At 39.0% G+C, this 12,265-nt stretch overlaps 1 long non-coding RNA gene across 1 annotated transcript; it reads right to left on the reverse strand.

Moving 5' to 3' along the window:
- Positions 1–2,159: 2,159 nt before the first annotated feature.
- LOC108246918 lies at positions 2,160–10,466 on the reverse strand. Its single transcript, XR_001809051.3, has 3 exons — positions 10,321–10,466; positions 6,395–6,542; positions 2,160–2,540 (listed from the first exon to the last, which is right to left on the reverse strand). It is a non-coding gene; the product is annotated as an uncharacterized LOC108246918 (long non-coding RNA).
- Positions 10,467–12,265: the final 1,799 nt, after the last annotated feature.

A 12,265-nucleotide genomic window follows, 5' to 3' on the forward strand; every position in this document is an offset into this window, starting at 1 on the left:
AATTGGTAACTCCTAAATTGTCCCTAGCTGTGAATGGTTAATGGCACTTGTATAGCACAAGACATCCAAGGACCCCAAAGCACTTTACACTCCAAACAGTCATCCACCCGTTCACACACTGATGGCAGGAAGCTACACTGGGGCGGGCTGCCATCACACCAGCAGTTGGCAAGGCAGGTGAAGTGTGTACTGAGACTGATGGAGCTGGGGTTTGAACCAGCAACCCTCCGGTTACAGGACATGGCTGTTTGTCTCGTTTGTCTCTGATGGACTTGCGACCTGTCTATAATTTTGTCTTATTTTGTTGTATTTCTAAAAATCAATTCAAGTTGGAATGTATTACAGACCTGATGTTTCCATAAAATGTGGCAGCACATGGCAAATATAGCAGAAATATAAGTATATCCTTATGAATCTAATGTTGCCATAGAAACCAGATGATTAATATAAATATTACCTACCTGTTCACATTAAAGGGGTTGTCTTGTCAACTTTGAAGTATGTAGTTCTCAGTAATTAGTACCTTATCAGTCGTGACATCAGTCATAAAACACAGAGTATGGAGAAAGAGGCGAAAGTCTTCATCCAGGCTCGGCTAATAGCTAGCCAAATGAGAGCCATTTATTTTAGTTGTTTTTCATGCTTACAGAACAACTTTTCTCAAAAACAACATGCCAGTACGAAAGCTACTATTAAACCTGTACAATGAAATGTATGTGATAAAGTGATGGTGCTGATGCTGCTGAATGTACCAGTCCAGTCAGTCCAACAGTTGACTGATACACAGAGCAGCAGCAGCACACACTCATTTGTGTATTAACACAGACATTATTAAGTTAAGAAAACAGCAACGTACCAAACAAATAATGCTATGCAAAAGGTTTAATATGAGCTAATGTAGTGTTCTTTTACACTGACATTTTTGAGAGTGAGTTGTGTTATAAGCCTGAAAAACCATTTAAAAACAGACACTCCTTTAACTAGCCTTTATCCTAGTCTGGACAAAGACTTTTGCCTCTTTTTCCATCCTTCATACTCCATGCTCTATGATGAATGTCGTGACTGACAAGGCACAAAGTATTGATAACTATTAGACAATGTACTGGACTATCTCTTTAAGGCAGTAGACTGTGTTGATATGGTTAACAAAAATCTGAATCCCTTGATGACAAAATATAAAATAAAGTCAACAGATATCAACTGATTTCGAGCACTGATGTGATAAAAAAGTTACCCCACCATGTAAACTTCAGCTGTTCTGAGGTGCTTCACAGCACTAATCTAACATATCCACATGTCAGCAGAACACTACACTACATTACAGTTGGCCATTGTTTTTCTCATATTGTTGGTTCATTTGTCTTTACATGAAAAATTGTAAGCAAAATTTGTGAATGCATGCCAACTACCACATGTTTGTTTACGTTTGGAAACAGCTGAAGTAACTGAAAATAGTCCAATAAACCTTTAGTGGTATTTCTACTCCGACCATAAACTAGTTTGCACAGGTTGGTGGTCAACAACAGGTCATTGTTTCACATTGCAACTTACAGCTGCTCTTTTCATTTCTTACCTGTTCTTTAACTGAACTGCTTGGCAATTTACACCATGGACAATGTCATTAGCAGTGAACTTGACCTTTCACCCCACTACAATAATGGCTTGGAATTTGATTACTCTGACAATTTACTGAAGGGCATATTATGTACCACTGATAGTACTCTTGTTAGGTTTTAGTTTATAGTTTACAGTAAATACCTTTAATCTCAGTAAAGTTCAATTTAGTGACATGAAAAACATTTCTTCTCAGCTTTTAGTGTTGATATGATAACATACTGCATATATATATATATATATATGATAACAGAAAGGAATCATTTTGTTCTGAAACTATATTTAGGATAATAAATATATTTAAACTATACATATAAACTATATTTAGGATAATAATATAAAAACAAAGGGTAGGTAAAACCTGCAGGATGAAATAAATATTATTCAGTGGAGTAAAAAAGGGGACATATTGTGAAGTTAAATTTATTTCACTGGACACACTGCCACAGCAGGAAACTTTCCCACACTTCCTATGGCATGTGTTCACAATGTATGTGTGTGAGCTACTTGAGAAGTGTTGAACTGACAGAAAAGGTGAGCAGCAGTCATGGCAGAGTGTTTAATCAGCAGCTGGTTTGGACTCCTTGGAGACTGAAACCCGAGAGAGAGAGCCTTGAATCATAAAGAAGGGACAGCTGGATTACAGTGGATAGGAATGATGTGCATGCCACAGTCATAAGACAAAACATGTATTTGAAGAAGTATGCAAAACTGTTTGTTCAGGTCTGGATTGAATCCAGATTAGTCTGGAGGTCTAAATATCTGTGTTTTCTTCTCCCGCTTCATTACTTTTTGTGATTCTTGGGTTTTAGTTCTTTGTTGGAGCAAATGTACTGCACACAGGTCATCCTTTTCTTTGGCTTCCATGTCTAACAGGCAGGTCTCTGTTCGGGACTCAGGTGAAGTGGGGCATTCGGCTGCAGGTTCTAGAGAAAAGAGAGAAAATTGATTGGACTATGTCACAGTTTGTCTTTTCATACCAGCAAATTGACAACTGACTAGAGAGAAGAATCCGCATTAAAGGCATATACACACTTTTCCCTGCAGGGTCATGGGGGAGCTGGTGCCTATCTCTAGCTCTGTGCAAGAGGCAGGGTGCACAGGTCTATCACAGTCCATCACAAACCATTAGGTGTTTGGTAGCATATACAAACAGTAATCCCATAAACATTCTGCCTAATTGGACACTTTTCCTACAAACAATCACATACTGAACACAAAACCCATGAACGCCAAAGAAAGGCTAACAATGAAATGCAACTTCGGACAAATGTGTTTTAAACCTTTATGTTACAGAGAGAAATATATTTTTTTTATTTCTAAAAAAATATAACTAATGAAAATCAGTCATTGTTTTAAATTGTGGTTCAAAATAATTATTTTATAGAGCACAGTAAGGAAACTGGTACCCTTAACTTCAGAGTAGTCCATGGTTTTGTTCTTGTGTGTTTTTAGCTGTGTGACCATGATCCTGTGGCAGAGACCAAGCTTTCTAAAACCGGGCGGCACAGTTTCATTGTACTCTGCACAGGCTGAAGACACCCTGTGCCCCGTCCAGTGCTCTTTTCTTTGGTCTGAACATAAATCTGATGTGACTCCAGTTTTGTCTCATCTGTCCACATGGATACTTTCCCAGGAGCTTTGTGGCTTGTCAGTTTGCATTTTGGCAAATTCCTGTCTTGCTTTTTGTGATTTACTTTAACATTAACTATGGTTCAATTATTTTCAATCTCTTTTAGAGGTACCATCCTTTTTGTCAATGTCAGTTTCTTTAGTTTTTTTTATTTCATTAATTCTGTTGATCCAAAGCAATGACGGATTTACATTCGTTGATTTTTAGTACATTTTTTCTTTTTGTCACTTTTGTCAGTTTCAAGTTATTTCAGTGACCTTTGTAGGTCTCTTCTTTAACAAAAAGTATGTATTTGTATAAAATAATTACACAAGTTACAATTCTTATCTACACATGCACAAAGACTAAATTCTCAGACACTTTGGTTTACGAGCTTACAAACCTTAATTCAACAATGAGAATCTACACCAGCACTACTAGCAGTTGACAAAATGTTTTAAGGATTAAAAAGAATTGGTTAATTTGGACACTAACAGCAATTTAAAACGTTTTTTTTAATTTCTCAAGCATTATATTTATTGCTTAAAAACAACAATTTCATGTAGAAAGCTTCACTGACATTTTACATATTGCCATAGAAACATATTTCTTTTTTTACACATTCAAAACCTCTGTTTGTGTAGGAGTACCTGAACACTGAAGATCAGCGTAAATGTGTCCTGACCTAGAAGCCAAGGACAAGTTTTTATAGCTAAATTTAATTAATTTATTCACTGTTTCCATTGTTAAAATCTTATCTGGTTCATTTTGTGGGATAAATACTGTGACCTGACTTTCAAGTCTTTTCTGTCCTGTTACCCCCAAAATTATTCAATTATTAATTAAAGGGGGTGTTACAGCATTGCCATCTGTCAGCTGAACTACATCAGTAGACTATAACAAATCAGTGGACAAAAAATGATGTTCTGCAATATTTATTACGCCCAGCAGGTGGTAATGTTTTTGCCCATGTCTGCATGTGTGTTCATTCGGTTGCACTGTTGCCAAAGTATTTCATGAACCACTATTAAGAAATTAGTAAGTAATTATTAGATAAGCATCTAAAACTGATTAACTTTTGGATTTACAATGTACGATTTTAGCCACGGCTAAGCAAACTTAGCAAACATAAAAATTGCTATAACTCAGTCCATTTTACAGATATTAATATAAAATTTGGTCTATTAATAGCTGAAACTGATCCCCAACACGTTCTGGATGCTGACAGATTATACAAAAACTTTGACATTAGCTATGTGGAATTAACTCTGTCTCTTAGCAGAATATCTTATGAACCACTGGACAGCTTTTATCGAAACTTACAAGAAATAATCATTGGTTGAACTTCCACAATTGTTTAACATTTGTAGCCAACTCAGTTCAGAAGAGCTGCCATAGCCATTTAATGTAGACAGCACAAAAATGGCTATAAATCTACTGATTTTATACACTGAACAAAAATATAAATGCAACACGTTTTTGCTCTCATTTTCAGGAGCTGAACTCAAAGATCTAAGACTTTTTCTATGGACACAATAGTCCATTTTTCTCTCAAATATTCACACATCTGTGTTAGTGAGCACTTCTCCTTTGCCAAGATAATCCATCCACCTCACAGGTGTGGCATATCAAGATGCTGATTAGACAGCATGATTATTGCACAGGTGTGCCTCAGGCTTGCCAAAATAAAAGGCTATGTGCTGTTTACTTTTACTGTACGGTGGGGGGGGTCTGAAAACCAGTCAGTATCTCACACAGCACAACAAATCTCCTTTGCATTGAGTTGATCAGGTTCTTGATTGTGGTCTGTGGAATGTTGGTCCACTCCTCTGCAATGGCTGTGAAAAGTTGCTGGATATTGTCAGGAACTGGAACATCTCGTACACGCTGATCCAGAACATCCCAAACATGATTAACAGGTGACATGTCCGTTGAGTATGCTGGCCATGCAGGAACTGGGCAGTTTTCAGCTTCCAGGAATTGTGTACAGATCCTTGCAACATGGGGTCATGCATCATCATGCTTCAACATGACGTCATACATACAGTCTGCCATTTGCTCTGTATAGTGAAAACTGGGATTCATTCTTAAAGAGAACACCTCTCCAACATGTTGTACACCATAGAATGTTAGCATTTGCCCACTCAAGTCTGTTAAGATGACAAACTGCAGCCAGGTGGGGACCCCAAAGAGGATGATGAGCTCTTCTGAGACAGACCGATTGTTGCAGCAGCTGTTCGGTTGGCTGGTCTCAGAGGATCTTGGAGGTGAAGATGCAGTCAGCATGCACACTTGCTGTGTGGTAAAATGAGCGGTCTTTGATTGTGGTCAGCCTAAGGCACACCTGTGCAATAATCTGTGAGGTAAATGGATTATTTCGACAAAGGAGAAGTGCTCACTAACACAGATTTACACATGATTTGAGTTCAGCTCATGAAAAATGAGACAAAAAACACACGTGGTGCGTTTATATTTTTGTTCAGTGTAGATATAGCTAAAATTTGTTGTAGTTGTAGCTAAGATTCATTCACAACACACGCCAAGTGCTACTGATTGAACAAATGTCAGCATTAACTGTTGATGTCAACCCTGTATGTCTGTTCACAATACATCTCATATACCACTGAAAGAATTTTATGAAACTTTCAAAAAATAATTAGTGGATGTACATCTACAACCGATTAACTCTTGGAGTCAATCCAATTCAAAATGGCCACCAGAGGTAATCTACATTATCCAACACAAAACTGGCTTTAACCCAGTCAATTTAACAAATACTGAGCTAAAATCTGATGTGCTAGTATCTGATAGTCATTCACAATGCATACTCTGAGCATGTCACATGAAATAATGTTATTTTCAAGGTTTGCCCAAAACAGCTACAATTCTGTCAATTATCATTATAAGATTATCTTAGTTTAACCCTGTGACATGAAAGGCTGCAGGTAAAATGCATTATTTCAATGAATGCTAGGCTCTTAATTAGAAGTTATTTTAAATAACTGAACTAAAGCTAAGGTTTCTGCTTGTTTCTTTGGTTTGACTTCTTTTTTCTCATCACTTCTCAGATTGGAGAATTGAGAAGATAAATATTTCCCCCTTTTTAAACCAGTTTCTACATTTTAGTTGATGTTCAGCATTCCATCATGCAACATAAGCCATATTTACCGCTTACGTGGCCTTTGCTACTTTTGTGCGCTTCATCCTTTTCCTCCTCATGAGGGTCACCTGAGGCCTCTTCAACCCTGCAATCAGCAGCAGCAATCTGGGCCGCGACTTGGTGAGCCAGCTTCTCAGTAGCGTCCCCTTGGGAAACCTGCAAAATCAGAGCAGACTTACAGCCAGGACATTCTTACAGCTACCAAGCTTTATTAGTGGGTTAGTTAGATCAAATTTGATGTAGTAGTAGTTGACACAAATCCATCCCTTTTCTTTACCCACTTTTTCCATATAGGGTTGCAGGGAGCTAGTGCCTATCTCCAGTGCTTGTTATGTGAAAAGCAGGGTACACCCTAGACAGGTCTCAAGTCTATCACAGAGACACATAGAGACAAACAAGCAGACTGCCATTCACACCTAGTGGCAACTTAGAATTGTCAGTTAAACTAACGTGCATGTGTTTGGTCTATGGGAGGAAACTGGAGTACTTGGAAAAACCTCACCCATGCATGCAGAAGAACATGTACACTCCACACAGAAAGGCCCAAAGAGGGAGGTAAACCTGTGACTTTATTGCTATGAGGAAACAGCTCGAATCCCTGCTCAACATTGATGCTCAACAGATAGCTTTTTGAGGCTAAACTAGTCAAACTCTTTATTTATATTCCTCACAGTTTAGAAAAGGTTTTATTTAAAAGTCAATACAAAGTGTTTTTGTAATCTATTAATTCATTTTCTGACACTTATCCCTGGTCAAGTTGTTAACAGGTCCAGGAGGAACACCCAGACCTCCCTCTCCTCAGTGACACTCCTCCTGCTGGATCCCAAGGCCAGAGAGGATATAAGATTCTTCTAGCTAGTTCTGGGTCTGCCCTGGGGTCTTTTCCCAGTTAAATGTGCCTGGAAAACCTCCAGAGGCATCCTAATCAGATTCCTTAACCACTTCAGCTGACTCAGATGATGGAGCGCCTCAGCTTCTCTCTAAGGCTGAGGCCAGCTATCATAAAGAGGAAGAAGATTTCAGCTGCTTGGATTAAGGATTGTGTTCTTTCTGATAATCCATATCTCACAACCATAGGTGAGGGTTGGAACAGTAAATTGATTTCAGCTCAGTTCCTTCTTTACCACAACAGACAGGAGCAATGCCCTCATTACTGTGGAGGGGGCCCCAATTAATTGGTCCATTTCCTGCTCCATCCTGCCATTACCCAAGATCAAGACTTCCAGATACTTGAGAACTATGACCTCACACTTAAAGAAGGTGACTTTCATCCCATCTGCTTCACATTTGGCTGCAAACCATCCCAGTTCATGTTGAATGTCAGAGCTTGAAGATGCTAACAAAACCACATTATCTACAAACAGCAGTTGATGATCATCTGCAACAAAATCCTGAGTTTCCCAAACCAGACAGCCTTCTCTCCATGACTGCACCTTGAGATCCATCATTAACAGGATTAGATAGACCTCGTGAGTCCAACCTGCACCAGGAACGAGCTTGAATTTGTGTCAAGAATGTTGACACAGAGCTTGCTTTCGTTGTACAGGGACTTATGTGTAGCACTTAGTAGGGACCCCAGTACCCCGTATTCCTGCTGCACCACCTATAGAATGCCACGAGGAACACAAGCCTTCTCCAGATGCACAAAACACATATGCCATGACCCCCTTAACAATTTTGCAAAAGTTAATATCAGATCCACTGTTCCACTGTTCCATGACGCAGAGGAAAGTAACACAGCTCCCACTGAATCCAAGGTTTGACAATAAGTTGGAGCCACCCTTCCAATACCATCAAATGACCGTCTTAAATTACAGGCTTACACAGAGACAAACAAGCATTCATGCTCACACTCACACCTAGTAACGATTTAGAGTTGTTAGTTGCATGTTTTTGATGAGTGGTAGGAACCTGGATCACCTGGAGAAAACCCACTTATGTACAGGGAGAACATGCAAACTCAACAAAGGCGGGAGATGATCCTGTGACCTGTGGGAGTACAGGTCCAACCACTGCACTGCCATTCCACCCCTTATTGGAATCATGCAATCTTAAAAATCTTAAATAAAATACTTGTTTTATGCACATAAACATTTTGCCATATCAGTGTAGAATAAATATATATGTTTAGATATAAGCAATAGTTAATTAAAATGTGAAAATAACCTATTGTCTTTGTTTGAATTTAACAACAGGAGCTTACTTTCATGTCTATCAGTGTCACAGTCTTTTACTTCTCACGTTTGCACAATTATTTTTGTCTCCTTTATAAATTAGACAGTGAGGCAGGACCTCAACGAGTGATACTTCTCAAAGAAGCACCAATTCAGTACATTTTTAGCTTCCTTTAGACATGAGCATTACATTTTTGACAAGCACACAATGGATTTTAATGGCAGCACTGTGCAGTAGGGGAGCAGCTGCAACCATTGTGTATTTATGAGTTGTGACCTGCTGATCATGATAAAAACAGAAAAACCCTCTCTTTGTGTGGTTTGTGCAAGCTGAAAACAGCCAGAGAGAAATCTAGCAACGTTTAGGTGCTGACACCATTGTTGCTGCCTGCAGGGCTCGATTTGAAATGTAGCGAGGGTGAAATTATTTTTGTAGTTGACCCCTCTTCAACCTCCCCCCTGGCCTTTGCCTCTCATCTCTTCCATGTTCGAATCTAAAATGTTCGCTTTTTCCTCTATCGATAGCAGAATTTTAAAGAGGCCACATTTTGATTTTTAAATTAAACCTTTTGTGAGTTGTTGTTTTTTTTGACACAGGGATGAAATACCAACTTCAAATCCTCTTCAGTGCAGGATCCCTGACCTCTTGCTAACTTTGACTTATCCACTTACATTTTTGTAATTTTCTTTCTGTGAGTCTCTTGCTTTTTCTTTGTCTGTCTTTTTTCATTCCAGCAGTCATTCCTTTTCCCGTCAGTTCATTTCATAAAATCAAGCTAAAGATCTTTCTTCTTACAGTTTTAAAAAGGGAAAGTCTGGTCATTTTTAAATGGATGTTTTGTCAAATAGTTGCCAGAAAAGCGCAGAAGTCTATGTCCAGGCTAGGCTAATAGCTAGTCAAATTAATGTTTGTTTTGTTTTTCAGGCTTTTAAAACAATTCTTTCTCTAAAAAAACACGTGTGAGAAAGCTACATTAGCTAACTACACAACTGTGTGTGTGTGGAGCACAGACGGTTTGTGTGCGGCTGCTGCTGAGGCTGTAAACTCAGAGGACAGCTTTCAGCTGGATGAAGACTTTTCTCTGTCCTCTGTGCTCTATGACTGATGTCACAGAGAAACACTAACTAATGAGAACCACTTGACATAAATTAACTTCAGAAATGACCAGACTACATGAGCCTTCTTTAACAGTTGGTTTTCTTGCCGTTATCATTGGTTTTACATCTATTGTCATTTTGTAGTTTCCTCCTAATCCAGGTCCACTATATTTTTCACCTCTTTTTACAGCCATTGTTTTCTGTTACTGACCAGTGGCTGACATACTTAAAGTCAGAAGAATGAGATAACTTGCTTTGATGTAGACAGTATTTCAGAGGCCTGTCACCAACATTACATACAGATACTCCCTGCTGTCTGTTTTGGCATGATAAACAAAGCATTCATCCCAAAACTTAGTAATCCAAGAAAGCAGTTTATTTTCACAAACACTAACTGATATTAGAGAATAGGGGTACTACTAAGTTGTTTTAAACTGGCAACTTAGTACCTACAAAATAAAATTCACAAATCAAAGCACTTGCCTCAAATTCATCAGGAGTCCAACTTCTCACTGAGGCTGTGAAATACAAAGTTAGCAGTTTAAAGGAGGAATATGGAGCCCTAGTCAATCTCCATCACCTCCAATTTTCACCTTAGTATACAACTTAGCAGTACTCCCTACCTCTCTGCTCAGGGAAACACAACAGAAAGCAGTCCTTACCAATTGACCCCACACATTTGTTAGGTTATGCCCCCAGCGTCCCTGCAGAGGTACATATATGATCTGCACAATTTTTTTCCTTACACACTAGAAGGTTCAACCAGGATGCAAAAACAAATCTGTTCAAAAATAGGAGGCCATGAACCACCCGGGGAGGGAGGGGGGTGTTGCTTTAAAAAAGATCCACTCAGCAGTTCTGACAGCAACAGACTAATTCCAGGCAAACAGCCAATCAGGGAGCAGACAACCTGTTGCCATGACTCCTGGTCCTGGTGGTGGCAATAAGTAAGAGCTACAGACAAAACTTCACATGTTTAATACTTCTAGCAAAAAGCACAAAAGATTTTTTCAAAAACTGGAAGTGAAGGATTTTTTTTACATAAAACACTGTAGACACAAACAAACAAAAACAAGGTGTGACCATCAGAGTCTTTATAGATCAACAATTTGGAAGCTCTGACTTCCAGTTTTCACACAACTGTTTGAGACTTACTTTTCAGTCTGTTATTGACACAGCATGATATTCTAACTGAAGTGTAACACTTTAAAATCAATCTGACAACTATTTTTAAATTAAAAGACTAACATTTCTTCAAAGAATGCATATTGCATGCCTAAGATCTTCTTATGATGAGACAAGATCGAGATATAGTTATTTTGGTCAAACCTTGAAAAAAACGTGCAGTTTCATGTAATGTTGTAATAACTAGTGTGATCTGTTAGTGCTCAGTGTATGTGTTGGGAATGACTCTCACCTACTACCACTCTAGATATGAGCTCAAAATCTGTAAAATCCACAGAGATATAGCTCTTTTTGTGTAGGCTACCGTTGATTACTATTAGGGAGCAGTGTTTTGGGTTCTCTTTTTCTCCAGCAGAGGGAGTCGTGGAGCCGGTGATAGATTGCACCTGCTCTGTATGAGGGTCATCAGTCCCAGGACAGGAGAAGGGGATTGTCAGTTAACCTACATGGTACTCTGAGCCACTCTCCTTGAGTTTCTTGATGACTGTGCAGTTTGTTTGTCTCGATTTAACCCTTTTGAATCTGTCTCCAGGTTTCCCCTTTGTTCCTCCAGTTCCCCGTCGCCTCCTGAGACCTCAGCATTCTCCGTCTAAAGCCCAGTTTTCAAACCACAACTGACAATCCCAACCCCCTCTTGTTGACACGCCAATCTGCAAACCTTGAAAACCATGACAATTACTTGAATAGGGTTGACCCCAAAAGTTAATCAGTTGTAAATTTAGACCTAGTAGTTATTTTCTGAGTTTCACTGTGAAGTATTTGCTATTAACAGAGAGGCAAAGGAGTATCTGCTCCATAATCCTTCATTGAAGATATCCAATTCGGGTTTGGAGATGGGCGTGGCAGGTAAACAAAAGTGAACAGAGGACAAGTGAATGATGACAGAAGTACAAAAACACAAGGAGCAAGACCAGACTGAACATAAAGACAACTAAATATGAAACCATGTAAACATGAAAAACCACCCCAAATCCTGACACATCTAAATACCAACACAAGTGGGAGTTCACTTTCCAGTTAGCTCAGTCAGAAAAAAAGATTCTGGCATAAACCGAACGATTGGAACATCTGTGCCAGTGCCAAATTATTCATTCTTACACCTCAAAGATCATCCTGTTAACATCTTTTAAAGACTCCACTGCCAGTTCTTAGAGAAATAAACGTTTCTCCAAATCAGACTTTTAAAGGGGACCAATGAACAGGACAGGTCTGTGGGCTGAACAAAACATGTTCATTACATTTAATACACAAAATTATTCTCAGATATTGAGATTTCACCTGATCACTTCTGCCTGTTTTGAGCTCATTTCAGAATGAGTGGTTTTAGGGCTACGTCACTATTATGCAAATAAGCTGCAGCTGGCCACGCCCCCCAACTCAGTGTCCCGTCTCTAAACATAAAAACTCCTCCTCCATCAGCCG

Source organism: Kryptolebias marmoratus, linkage group LG6 (genome assembly GCF_001649575.2).
Source record: "Kryptolebias marmoratus isolate JLee-2015 linkage group LG6, ASM164957v2, whole genome shotgun sequence".
NCBI lineage: Eukaryota > Metazoa > Chordata > Actinopteri > Cyprinodontiformes > Rivulidae > Kryptolebias > Kryptolebias marmoratus.